The sequence below is a fragment of the Sinocyclocheilus rhinocerous genome, unplaced genomic scaffold, assembly GCF_001515625.1.
Source record: "Sinocyclocheilus rhinocerous isolate Xijiao unplaced genomic scaffold, SAMN03320098_v1.1 scaffold2019, whole genome shotgun sequence".
NCBI lineage: Eukaryota > Metazoa > Chordata > Actinopteri > Cypriniformes > Cyprinidae > Sinocyclocheilus > Sinocyclocheilus rhinocerous.
In genome coordinates this window covers 52,875-64,972 of record NW_015660491.1, presented here as the reverse complement: position 1 = coordinate 64,972, position 12,098 = coordinate 52,875, and the positions used below count along the sequence as shown (strand labels likewise).

Below are 12,098 nucleotides of genomic sequence, written 5' to 3'. Positions count from 1 at the left end.
TCTCTCTCTCTCTCTCTCTCTCTCTCTCTCTCTCTCTCTCTCTCTCTCTCTCTCTCTCGGGTTCGGGAGGGGGTTTTGTGGTTTTGTGCTCCTCTTCCTCTTCAGCACGCTTTTGTTTCTGATCTCTCAGTAGACGGAGGCGCCGCTGCGGAGAGGCCGGCGTCAATCTGCGCGCGTCTCTCCTGTGCCCGTTCGTCCGCGGATGTGCCCGGTGCTTGTCATTGCTTTACCGTCGGAAACTGTTCGAGAGCAATTACAGCTTCATTTGTGGAGTTCAATTCATTTCATGTGACTGAAGTTCGAGCAGACTCGGATCGGATTGGCTCTTTCTCCGCCAGTGGCACCAGAGCATCCGCACTTTGGTTCGGTTCAGCTCAGCTGATCTTCATCCGTTCAGCCGGTGTGGACTCATACTCTTGAGCTCTGACAACTTGAACAACTCCAGGTAAAAAGGAAACCTTCTCTTAACCATTGCTTGCGGATTAATGCGCAGAAGGGGTTTTGGTGGATATCTGATTTAGTGGATCTTTCAAATCCGATTTTACCAGATGTCTGTAATCTCATCCAAATCTGGTTTGGGTAGCATGCTGTAATTTCTGCTTGCATGACTTGATTGTCTGAATGTGTAAATCTGGTTCTGTTTGAGCATCTGCACATGTGTGCAATCATAGTGAATGTTATTGCATCGTCTTTGTGGGAGATTTTTGGAAATACTTTAGAAATCTAAAGGAGCCACAAGAAACTCTGACTGATGTCCAATGTATTTACATTTAACATTTTTTATTCAGCAGATGGTTTTATTCAAGGATAGATAGAACATTGTAAACATCATAATAGTTTAAGTATGAGATAGAACAATGCAGTAAAGTTATTAGGCTATAAGAAATGTCAAAATCCACCAGTGCATTGCAAGTCACAAGATTTTGAACAAAGAATGCATAGAATGCATGTAATTGTTTACTTAAGTTAAAATCATAGTATAAGATACTTTCTCTTTTGCAGGTTGCTTTGGATAAAAGCATCTAATAAATGCATAAATGTAATAAGATTAGAATAAATGAAATACAGAAAGAATAGAAAGATGGAACAATACAGTGGAAGTTATTATAAGAAATCCCACTATTGCATTGCAAGTTGCAAGATATGGAACAAAGAATGCATGTACATTTTTAAAGTTAAAAATCATAATATAAGAGCCTTCCTCATTTGTAAGTCTCTGCTAAATGCATTTGTAAGCAACAGCTAAATGCATAAATGTAAATGTAATAAGATAGATTAGTACACAAGTTAGAGCAGAAGTGAAAAGCAGAAAAGAATAGAAATATATAACACTACAGTAGAAGTTATAAGAAATGCCAAAATCCAACCACTGCATTGCATCAAATATCCAAATATTTAAGTTAAAATCACAGCATAAGATACTTCCTCTTTTGCACTTTGATTTGGACAAAAGCATCTACTAAATGCATAAATGTAATAAGATTGATTAGTACACAAACTAGAGCAGAAGGGAAATGCAGAAAAGAATTGACAGATAGAACAGTGCAGTAAAAGTTATTATAAGAAATGCTAAAATCCCACTATTGCATTGCAAGTCACAAGATATCAAACAAAGAAAATCATTGCAAAAGATATTTCCTAATTTCATTGCAAGTTGCAAGACACTGCATTGCATCAAATATCCAAATATTTAAGTTAAAATCACAGCATAAGATACTTCCTCTTTTGCACTTTGATTTGGACAAAAGCATCTACTAAATGCATAAATGTAATAAGATTGATTAGTACACAAACTAGAGCAGAAGGGAAATGCAGAAAAGAATTGACAGATAGAACAGTGCAGTAAAAGTTATTATAAGAAATGCTAAAATCCCACTATTGCATTGCAAGTCACAAGATATCCAACAAAGAAAATCATTGCAAAAGATATTTCCTAATTTCATTGCAAGTTGCAAGATACTGCACAAAGAATGCATACAAATATTTAAGTTAAAATTACAGCATAAGACACTTCCTTTAATGCAAGTCGCCTTGGATAAAAGTGTCTGCCAAATGTATAATATGTAATAAAAACAGTCCACAAGCTAGAAAAGAATAAGAAATGCCAAAATTCCACCATTGCAATCAAGATATTAAACAAAGAATGCATGTAAATGTTTACTTAAGTTACAATCATAAGAAATGATACACCATAAAATTACTACTACAAAATGTTTTTTTTTGTGTGTTGCAATGTCCAAATTAACCAGTTTTTAAGAGTCAAATCAGACAGAAATAGTTCCTGCTCCGATCAGCTGATTCCTGAAGCTGTAGTCTTGTACAGATGAGGGGGGTGCTGTAAATATCAGCTTATGAACGCTCTCGCTGCTCCTTTATAGCAGAAGAGCGATATCAGTATCGGTGAGCATTAGTAAGTGTGCTCGACAGGCAGCTGCGGTTCTGCGCAAGAGGCTAAGACCTCGTTCCCTGTGGCAGCCGTACTGAAGTTGCTGGAGATCAAAAAGTCCCTGGCAGCTGCGGGCATTTATTATTCATCCTGGCACCTCTTCACAACCCCGCCGAGCATGTGGAGGCTCTTCAGACCTGTACGACACACTGACCGCAGTGCTGTGACATCATAATAACAGGCCACTCAGACAGCTGCCAGGATTCTCCATCAGCAGTTCCTTTGGGATTGTCTGCAATTTGTGATTTTTGGGTTTAATCGTGGGCCTAAAATGGATCTGTGGGTTTAGAGGGCCACAATGAGAGGTTAGGGTGAAAATAAGAGGATTAATGGTGTTGGATTTATTGGAGTCTGATAATGAGATGGTGTTTTAGGGGTGAAGGGAGCGAAGGGTGAACGGGTCAGAGAAATCAGGGCTCAAGGTCAGGTGTTATGTATAGTTCACAAATCCAAACAATCTGGTCAGCCTTTGTGTTTCAGTGACCGATCGATGCAGTACAAATTAATTTAAAAATCAATATAAAATACTCCAAATAATTAAAATAATAATAATAATTAAACATTTTGAATTTTTGTTTTTACAGTAATGAGAATTATAATTTTTATTTATTATTTTTACTTTTAATTATATATATATTTAGCATTTTTTGGTTTAATTTTAAATGTTTAATTGTCTTGAAAATAATGTGAAAATCTGAAATATCGTAATAGCTTAATGGGATGAATTTTCTTTTATTTTTCTTTATGTAAAATATAATTTTAGATCTTGGGGTGAACTATGACTTCGCATGGATATGTCACCTGGATTTTGAATTTTCTGAAAATATCATAACTGTTCAGATTTGGCTGATATCGGAAGTGGAAAATGTCCTATTTTGTCCAATTTAAAGATAACAGATTTCAAAAGTAGCCTGTTTTTATTTCACATAAAACTGTCTGATTTTACCTAAAGTGTCTAAAATTAAGAGCTTCATTGTGAATTGTTCATTGTTCTGTATCGGTGCGTTCATGAGCACAGTGTCCCTTATAAACCTCGTTTCTCAGTGTTTGTGTTCAGTGTGTGTGTGTGACGGCGTCTGTTTGCTCAGTGTTTAGTCTGTATTTGCCATTAATTCCTTCATCTCCATGGATCAGCAGCTGATGAAATGACGTGGACATGATGTTTCTTTAACAAACATGCTGCTACTCTGGGTTTAAACACTCTGCTGTATTGATTGGTTTATACTGCTGACCATCTGCATACTGGACTCTCTGCCAATGAGCATAGACAAAGTTTAACTAAGCAAAAGAGAGCAAAATATCAAAAAATATAATATGAAATGGACTTAACAACTGCAAAGTAATGCCCTGGCAAACACCCACAATACCCTAGCAACTGCATAGCAATGCCCTGGCAACTGCACAGCAACACCATAGAAACCAGCCACACAACCCTAGCAGCTACATAGCAACACCCTGGCAACCCTCCACAACACCCTAGCAGCTACATAGCAACACCTTGGCAACTGCTTGGCAATGCCCTGGAAACCGCATAGCAACACCCTGGCAACCACCTACAATGCCTTAGCAACTGTATAGCAACACTCTCTGGCAACCACCCACAATGCCCTAGCAACTGCATAGGCACGCCTTAGCAACTGCACAGCAATGCCCTGGCAACCATCCACAATACCCTAGCAGCTGCATAGCAACACCTTGGCAACTGCATGGTAATGCCCTGGTAACCACATAGCAACACCCTTTCAACCACTTACAATGCCCTAGCAACTGCATAGCAATGCCTTGGCAACCACCCACAACAGCTTAGCAACTGTATATCAACACTCTGGCAACCACCCACAATGTCCTAGCAACTGCATAGGCACGCCTTAGCAACTGCACAGCAATGCCCTGGCAACCATCCACAATACTCTAGCAGCTGCATAGCAACCACCCACAACTCCTTAGAAGGCTGGTAAGTTTTACTTGTGCAAACAGCACATTTATTTAAAAAAAAGTAAAAATCACAGAAACAAACACTTGTAACCTTGTGTGCAAACACACGAGCGTCTCAAGAACACAGGACACGCTCATGCATAATTAATTGTGTCTGGATGTGTGTGAGTTCACAGGAGGGTCTCTGGCAGCCTGCCAGACACAAGCCAACAGAAACACGACTCTTCCTTTCAGAACATTTCAGCTTTATTCAGTGGTTATTTTGTTATGCATTTACGCCTGAAGGGAAAATTCAACCAAAAATGAAAATTCTCATCTCATCATTTACCCACCCTCATGTGCTCTAAAGCCATATGAGTTTCTTTTCTTTTGCAGAACACAAAAGGAGATATTTTAAAGAATGTTCATGCTGCTTCTTCCATGCAATGAAAGCAAAAGAGGACAGGCTACAAAAATGACAAAAAAACCCCCCCACCATATAAGTACCAAAAAATGCTGCTCATGGTTTAATGTCAGATGTTAATGGCTTGTTATTGGATTCAACCTGGCAACATGCATCTTAATGAGTCATATGAATGTATGCAATCTGAAAGAGATTTTAGAGCAGGAAATTTTCAGTGAATAGCGGCTTACATTTCTGTCGAATGGCTTCTAAAGACTTGAAATATACTGCACAAGTCTTAAGGATACTTTTAGCAGCTTCAAGGCTGTTTTATTCATTTATTTGATGTAGGGGTGGGCGATATGACCAAAATCTTATATTGCGATATGAGTTATTTTATTTCTCGGTAACGATATATATCATCACAATACAGTATAGTTATCACAAAATTTTTGATACCAAAGAAATTTCATTGTCAATATCACAAAAAAACTAATACTAGCCTAAATTAAAAAACAAAAGATTCAAGACAAGTAAACAGTCAACGATTAAATAATGTTAAGAAACTAATTTCAAGCATTAGGACAAAAATCTACAGTAGAACAAATAAATAAGAAAGGCTACATGCATTATATAAGGTAATCAAATGTATAAAAACACTGCATATTCTTCACTGTGTATATTAAATATATATTTATTCTCATTAAAGTTACAAAAATGATTTTGTCAAAGCGTTGAGAGATTTTCTCTCTTTTGTTGTTTGATTAACATGAATGACAGACAGCAGGAATATTAGACTGCTGTCACTTTAAGAGCTGCCTGGATCCAATATATTGTTACACATGTGTTTTTTTTCTCAGCTGTTTGCTTTCACTTAAGACCTAAATTACTGTGTTTACTAGGATACTTGCACATATACAATTGTGTGTATTTAACCGTTCAAGGCCTATAAAGCGTCAAAAATAACTTGGTTCAATGCTTCAGCGCTGTGAGCACTGTCTTCACGTGTGCGTGCCTCTCAGACAGCACGCGCATATAACGAAATGAGCTCTCTTTCGCTGCTGATTGCATTTCAATGGCTTAAAATCACTTGTTTTTTAAATCTTAATGCTTAAAAACACGTGCTAACTGTAAGTTTTTGTGACCATGTAGCACAGCAACATCACGTGTGCGTGTAACCGTAATAGAGACGATAGTCCAAAATCTCTACCAAATTGACAGATTTCTACCGGTTAATCGTGTCTACTGGTATATCGCCCACCCCTAATTTGATGGAAAAGAGCAGCCTTTGTGCTTTGTGAAATAGGGCATACGATTTAGAACAACATGAGTGTGAGAAAATGATGACTTTGTTTATTTTTGCATAAACTAACTCTTAAAAATATTTTCAGGCTGTGAAACTCTTTTTGGAAGAGTTTTCTATTTTTAAGAAGATATGGCAGGTTGTATGGGTAGTGAAATCAGCCCCATACAGTCTCTCATTATAGAGGATTGCTGAGCACACATGCAGAATCTCTGATGATGTTTGTCAAAGTTCATGCTGGTTTAATTAAGTTGAACATCAGCTCATTAATATCTGCTGAATCACTGCTGTGGGGATGAACACGGTTACTACAAAAACTTTATAATAGCAACACTGTGGCAATCACTGACAACACACTAGCTACTGCATAGCAGTCCCTTAGCGACCACACACAATTACCCACAACACCCTAGCAACTGCATAGCAACACCCTGGCAACCACCCACAATGCCCTAGCAACTGTATAACAACGCCCTGAAAACCACACATATCGATCCACCAAGTGCCTAGCAGTGCACTGGCAACCACACACAACACCCTAGCAACTGCATAGCAATGCTCTGGCAACCACCCACAGTGCCTTAGCAACACCATAGCAACTGCTCATAAACAAACTGGCAACTGCATAGTGCATACCAATGTCCTGGAAACCACCCAAAATGCCTTGGCAGCTGCATAGCAACTCTCTGGAAACTGCATAGCAATGCCCTGGCAAAAACCCATATCGACACAGCAATTGCATAACAATGCCCTGACAACCACACACAACACCTTAGCAACTGTATAGAAACGCTCTATTACCAACCTCCAACACCCTAGCAACTGCATAGCAATGCCTTAGCAACTGCTCATAAACAACTTGGCAACCACTCATAATGACATAGCAACTGCATAGTAATGCCCTGGCAACCAACCACCATAATCAACCCAGCAACTGCATAGCAGCGCCCTGGCAAGCAAACACAATGGCTTAGCAAATCTTTGGCAACTGCATAGCAACACCCTGGCAACCAACCACCAATATTGACTTAGCAACTGCATAGTAACGTCCTGGCAACCACCTACCCATATCAAGTCAAGTCACCTTTATTTAAATAACGCTTTGTACAATACAGATTGTGCCAAAGAAGCTTTACAGTGTCAAACAGGAAAATAGTTTGTCAATAATGCAAGACAACAATAGCAAACAGTAAATTTTTCAGTTAAAGTCAGTTCGTTGATGATTCAGTGATGTCATCATCCAGTTCAGCTCTCTTCCAATAGTGTCTGTGCAATCAGTCAAGCGTCCCCAACTAAGCAAGCCTAAGGCGACAGTGGCAAGGAACCAAAACTCCATTGGTGACAGAAATGGAGAAAAAAAACCTTGGGAGAAACAGATCTCCTCTTTCCAGACAAAACCAGCATGGTGTGGTTTAATTCCAGGCTGCAACACAGGTCAGATTATGCAGAGGACCCCACCACGGACATTCCTGTGCCCCCCTTCGGACCAAGTGGGAAGGTCAGACTTGAGTTTAGCGTGTATTATAGTCTTACTCATACAACTGCCTGCTGTTGCTTCTGATTACTTTTAGATGGAAAAGCTGCCCATAACTCCTGGTCTAGGATGTGTTTTCTTCGTAATAATAGCATAACGAAATAGATTTGGCAAACAATCCAGTGTATCTGCCCTTGTTTCTAAAGCGCAATGGCCAATCAGAGGTGTTTAGGTTGGAATCCACGCACTCACCGCTCCAGTCACCGTTTTTTGTCCAGTGCTGAGTTCTATCATGCGCGTAACTTCTTTCTAACAAAGACATTTAAAAAGTTTCATTTTTTTTTTGGAACTTTGTTAGATTGTGATGAATGAGTGACAGTTTTTAATAAATTAAAAGGGAGCACTCTTTGACTCTTTGCATGCTGTATACGATATAGGCCTACGGTTTTTCATGCTTGACAAGCAGCCACGTACGACATAGAGATTGCTACTACACCATATAGAAAAAGATAATAATTTCAGAAGCACAGATGTGATTCTGCAACCGAGCCTGGTCCAAAGGCAGGATTTAGGTAAGAAAACGGTTATTATTTGTATTGGCTGCCACGCCAAATCATGCACACCAGTTTGCTTTTCTGTTTAATTTAACAGTGTTTTTGTGAACATATATATGCTTTAATAACAAATAATTGTAACACTTTAAAATATGGTTCGATTAGTTAATGTTAGTTAATGTATTAAAGTGTATTAACGTATTAGTTAATTACTGTAAAGTGTTACCTAAATAATGTATTTCGAGCGTTCACTTGAAAAAATTATGAACTTTTATATGAGTTATAGAAGTGTGATAGTGTGTTATGTGTATGCCAGGTTAAAGAAATGGGTCTTTAATCTAGATTTAAACTGACAGAGTGTGTCTGCCTCCCGAACAACACTAGGTAGATTGTTCCAGAGTTCAGGGCTTTATAAGTAATTAGCAAGATTTTAAAATGTATACGATGTTCAATAGGGAGCCAGTGCAGAGTTGACAGAACCGGGCTAATATGATCATACTTCCTGGTTCTAGTAAGAACTCTAGCTGCTGCATTTTAGATCAGCTGGAGTTTGTTTATTAAGCGCGCAGAGCAACCACCCATTAAATGCATTACATGTTTAATAGGGAGCCAGTGCAGAGTTGACAGAACCGGGCTAATATGATCATACTTCCTGGTTCTAGTAAGAACTCTAGCTGCTGCATTTTAGATCAGCTGGAGTTTGTTTATTAAGCGCGCAGAGCAACCACCCATTAAATGCATTACAATAATATAACCTTGAGGTCATGAATGCATAAATTAACGTTTCTGCATTTGACATTGAGAGCATAGGTCGTAATTTAGATATATATTTAAGCTGGAAAAATGCGGTTTTACAAATGCTAGAAACATGGATTTTAAAGGAAGTATTGCTATCAAATAGCACACCTAGGTTCCTAACTGATGACAAAGAATTGACAGAGCAGCCATAAAGTGTTAGACAGTATTCTAGGTTATTACATGCGGAGGTTTTTGGTCCAATAATTAACACCTCTGTTTTTTTTCAAAATTTAGCAGTAGGAAATTACTAGTTATCCAGTTTTTTTATATGAACTATGCATTCCGTTAGTTTTGCGAATTGGTATGTATCATGGGCTGCAAAGAAATATAAAGCTGAGGGTCATCAGCATAACAGTGAAAGCTAACTTTCCCAATGATATCTCCCAAGGCTAACATGTAAAGCGTGAAAAGCAGCGGCCCTAGTACTGAGCCTTGTGGTACTCCATACTGTACTTGTGATCGATATGATACCTCTTCATTCACTGCTAAGAATTGATGACGGTCAGATAAGTAAGATTTGAACCATGCCAATGCAATTCCACTAATGCCAACAAAATTTTGTAGTCTACTAAAAAGAATGTTGATAGATGGGTAGAAACCACCCATATCAATTTAACTGCTGCATACTGTAGCAATGCCCTGGCAACCACCCACAACACCCGAGCAACTGCATAACTACAAAAACATTTGAGAAGTTCATGTAAATGTTGCAGCAGCCCCAGAGGAAATGTTTGTTGCTCACACTTATTCTGAGCAATGCAAATTTAATTTAAAAATTGGGTTTGTCTCAGATGTTTGCCCAAAGACTATGAGCAGAAAACAAATGAGCCAGTGGTTGTCAGGCAGCATTTGATGGCAGAATTTGGTCAGAGTTTGAAACACAGTTGAGCTGGTGGTCTAAAGCTCTAGAGGAGGCACATTTGAGAGCAGGAGACTTTGGCAAACAGCTCCATTGGCCTCCCTTTAATCTCATTACCATCTAGGAGAAACTGCTCAGATTGTACAGAGATCTCATTTGTGATTTTGCTTTCCTATATGGGATTGTGGGTAATTGATGTTGCCCTGCTGGAGGGCATCGAGTTCAATAGAAGACATGAAGGATTGAAGCATTTGAGATCAGACTGACCCAGACTGTGTGTGTGTTTGAGTGTGTGTAGAATATATAGTAAATGAGGTTTGGGAATAGAAGTCTTCCCTAGGAACATTTGTCTTTTTCTTTAGTTGAACACCTTTATTTTTTGCTGCTTACGGTGCATATAAGCATTGCTGTGGGAATAAGGCTGTGAGTTTTGAACTAGATGTATCATCTAATAATTGAAAATTCTGCGTCTTTTTATGAGCAGCAAGAGCTATATTCACACATCATATCTAAGTGCTACATAAACCATGAGCATGGAAAAACTCCCATCAGAATTAAAAGGCATAAAAAGTCATTGTGGTTTCTCCAAAAAAACGTATGTATTGATTTTTCTTAAAACATCAGCCTGCCCTGGGACTACAGATGACAATTAGCCACGCTGCTTAAATCTATCACATTTCATTTTGATTTTATTAATATTAATGTGTATTGTGCCTGATTAAATAATAAATTAATAGAAATGGACATCTTTTAGCTTTGCGCAGTGCACTTCAAACTAGTTTGACACCTTTTTAAGCCTGGGTTAAGCAATTTCACACTTGTGATTTTGAAATAACCTTACTTTATGTAGTTGCATAAACTTTCATATACTATTTCAGTGTCAGTTTTTGAATCCTCCTTCTTTTGTGTCTTCTATCTTTTCAATGTCAGTAAATAATTTTTAATGCCAATTATTCTTTATGATTAACAATAAAAAAAATCAAATAATCAATAATATTGTGAAATAACACTTATTTTTATTAATAATATTTAATCATATAAATTTTTTTATTATGCTTAAAATAGTTTTCCCTATAAAATCTTCTATTTTATTTTATAATAATGACATGTGAGTGTGTTTCAGCACTGGACAGCTCCTGATTCACTCACTGCTGTCTCATTACTGAATCAGATGCTGTTTACACCGAGAGAACGTGTTTGTGTGAATATCAATGACTGTTCCTGGGGTTTCTGTAATGCTTTTGTCTTGCTAATGTATTTAGTATGTTTACATGTCAGATCTTCATTACTGTTATTTCTGTTGAGCTGAGATTGATGTTTAGTGGTGTTTGCTAAGTCAAGCATCACTACCGCTATTGTTCAGACATGAATGATTCCTCAAATCATGTCTTGCTAGTGAGTTTTGCATGGGTGAAACTTGATATTGATGTAATCTAATGTACTTCATTTAGTCATATTATTAAATAAATTAGTCATTTTATGTATATTTTTTACTTGAACTGTATATATTGTACATAGTTGTGTCTTCAGAATAACTTCTTTTTCGCATCATCTTTAGAAAAAAAAATGTAAATGTAATTTATTATTATTATTTTCAGTGGAGGATATAAAGAAATTAATTTCCACAAAACTAGAGCTCTTGGGTCAGGGAAAAACACTGCACTGAAACAATAGCAGTTTAGTATCCTTGGAGGTCTTTTACTTGCATTGTTAATGACTTTCACTCGTGTAAATCAAATTTCACAGGAAAAGAAACCTGCTATTATTCTCCTCCATCTCTCTCTTTAATTGTACGTCTTCTGTCGCTCCGTTGGTCTGCAGGAGGTCTTTCCCAGCCCCCCTCGGCCGTCCTCCATAGACGTGTTATGGGCAGTTAAAGAGACAGAGAGAGAAACAGTCAAACAAAGGAAGGCTCTCAGTTTCTTTGTGTTTATCGTCTGTTCTCCTCGCGTGACTCGCAGACGGATGCTGATAGGAAGCGCCTTCAAGAGTGTTTGGCTTGATAGAATGTGACAGAATTTGTGTTTCTGCAATTACAGTGCAAATGTGATCATTAAATTAAAAAGAAGTCATTTGGAAATTACGCTGTAAAAAATGTTTTGTCAGGTAACATGTAAATCCACTGGTTTTGTTCCAAATAATTTTATGTATAACTGAATCAGATTGAATATAATAGGAATACATAATGAGAAAAACATCTGTCAACAGCACATTGACACAATCCTTGCATAAGATCATTTTTAATGCCAGTTATTCTTTAAGTGTAACAATAAAAAATGTAATAATCAATAATATTGTCCAATAACACTTAAAAAAAAATTTTTTTTTAATAATAATTATAAATATA

General features: G+C 37.6%; 1 protein-coding gene across 1 annotated transcript in view; it reads left to right on the top strand.

The window, feature by feature from the left end:
• Nucleotides 1–129: 129 nt before the first annotated feature.
• The window catches only part of LOC107724973 (aggrecan core protein-like), a gene marked incomplete at its 3' end in the record, with an annotated part of 64,309 nt that continues 52,340 nt past the window's right edge, over nt 130–12,098 (top strand). The window contains exon 1 of the mRNA XM_016534079.1: nt 130–445. The remainder of the gene's footprint in view (nt 446–12,098) is intronic.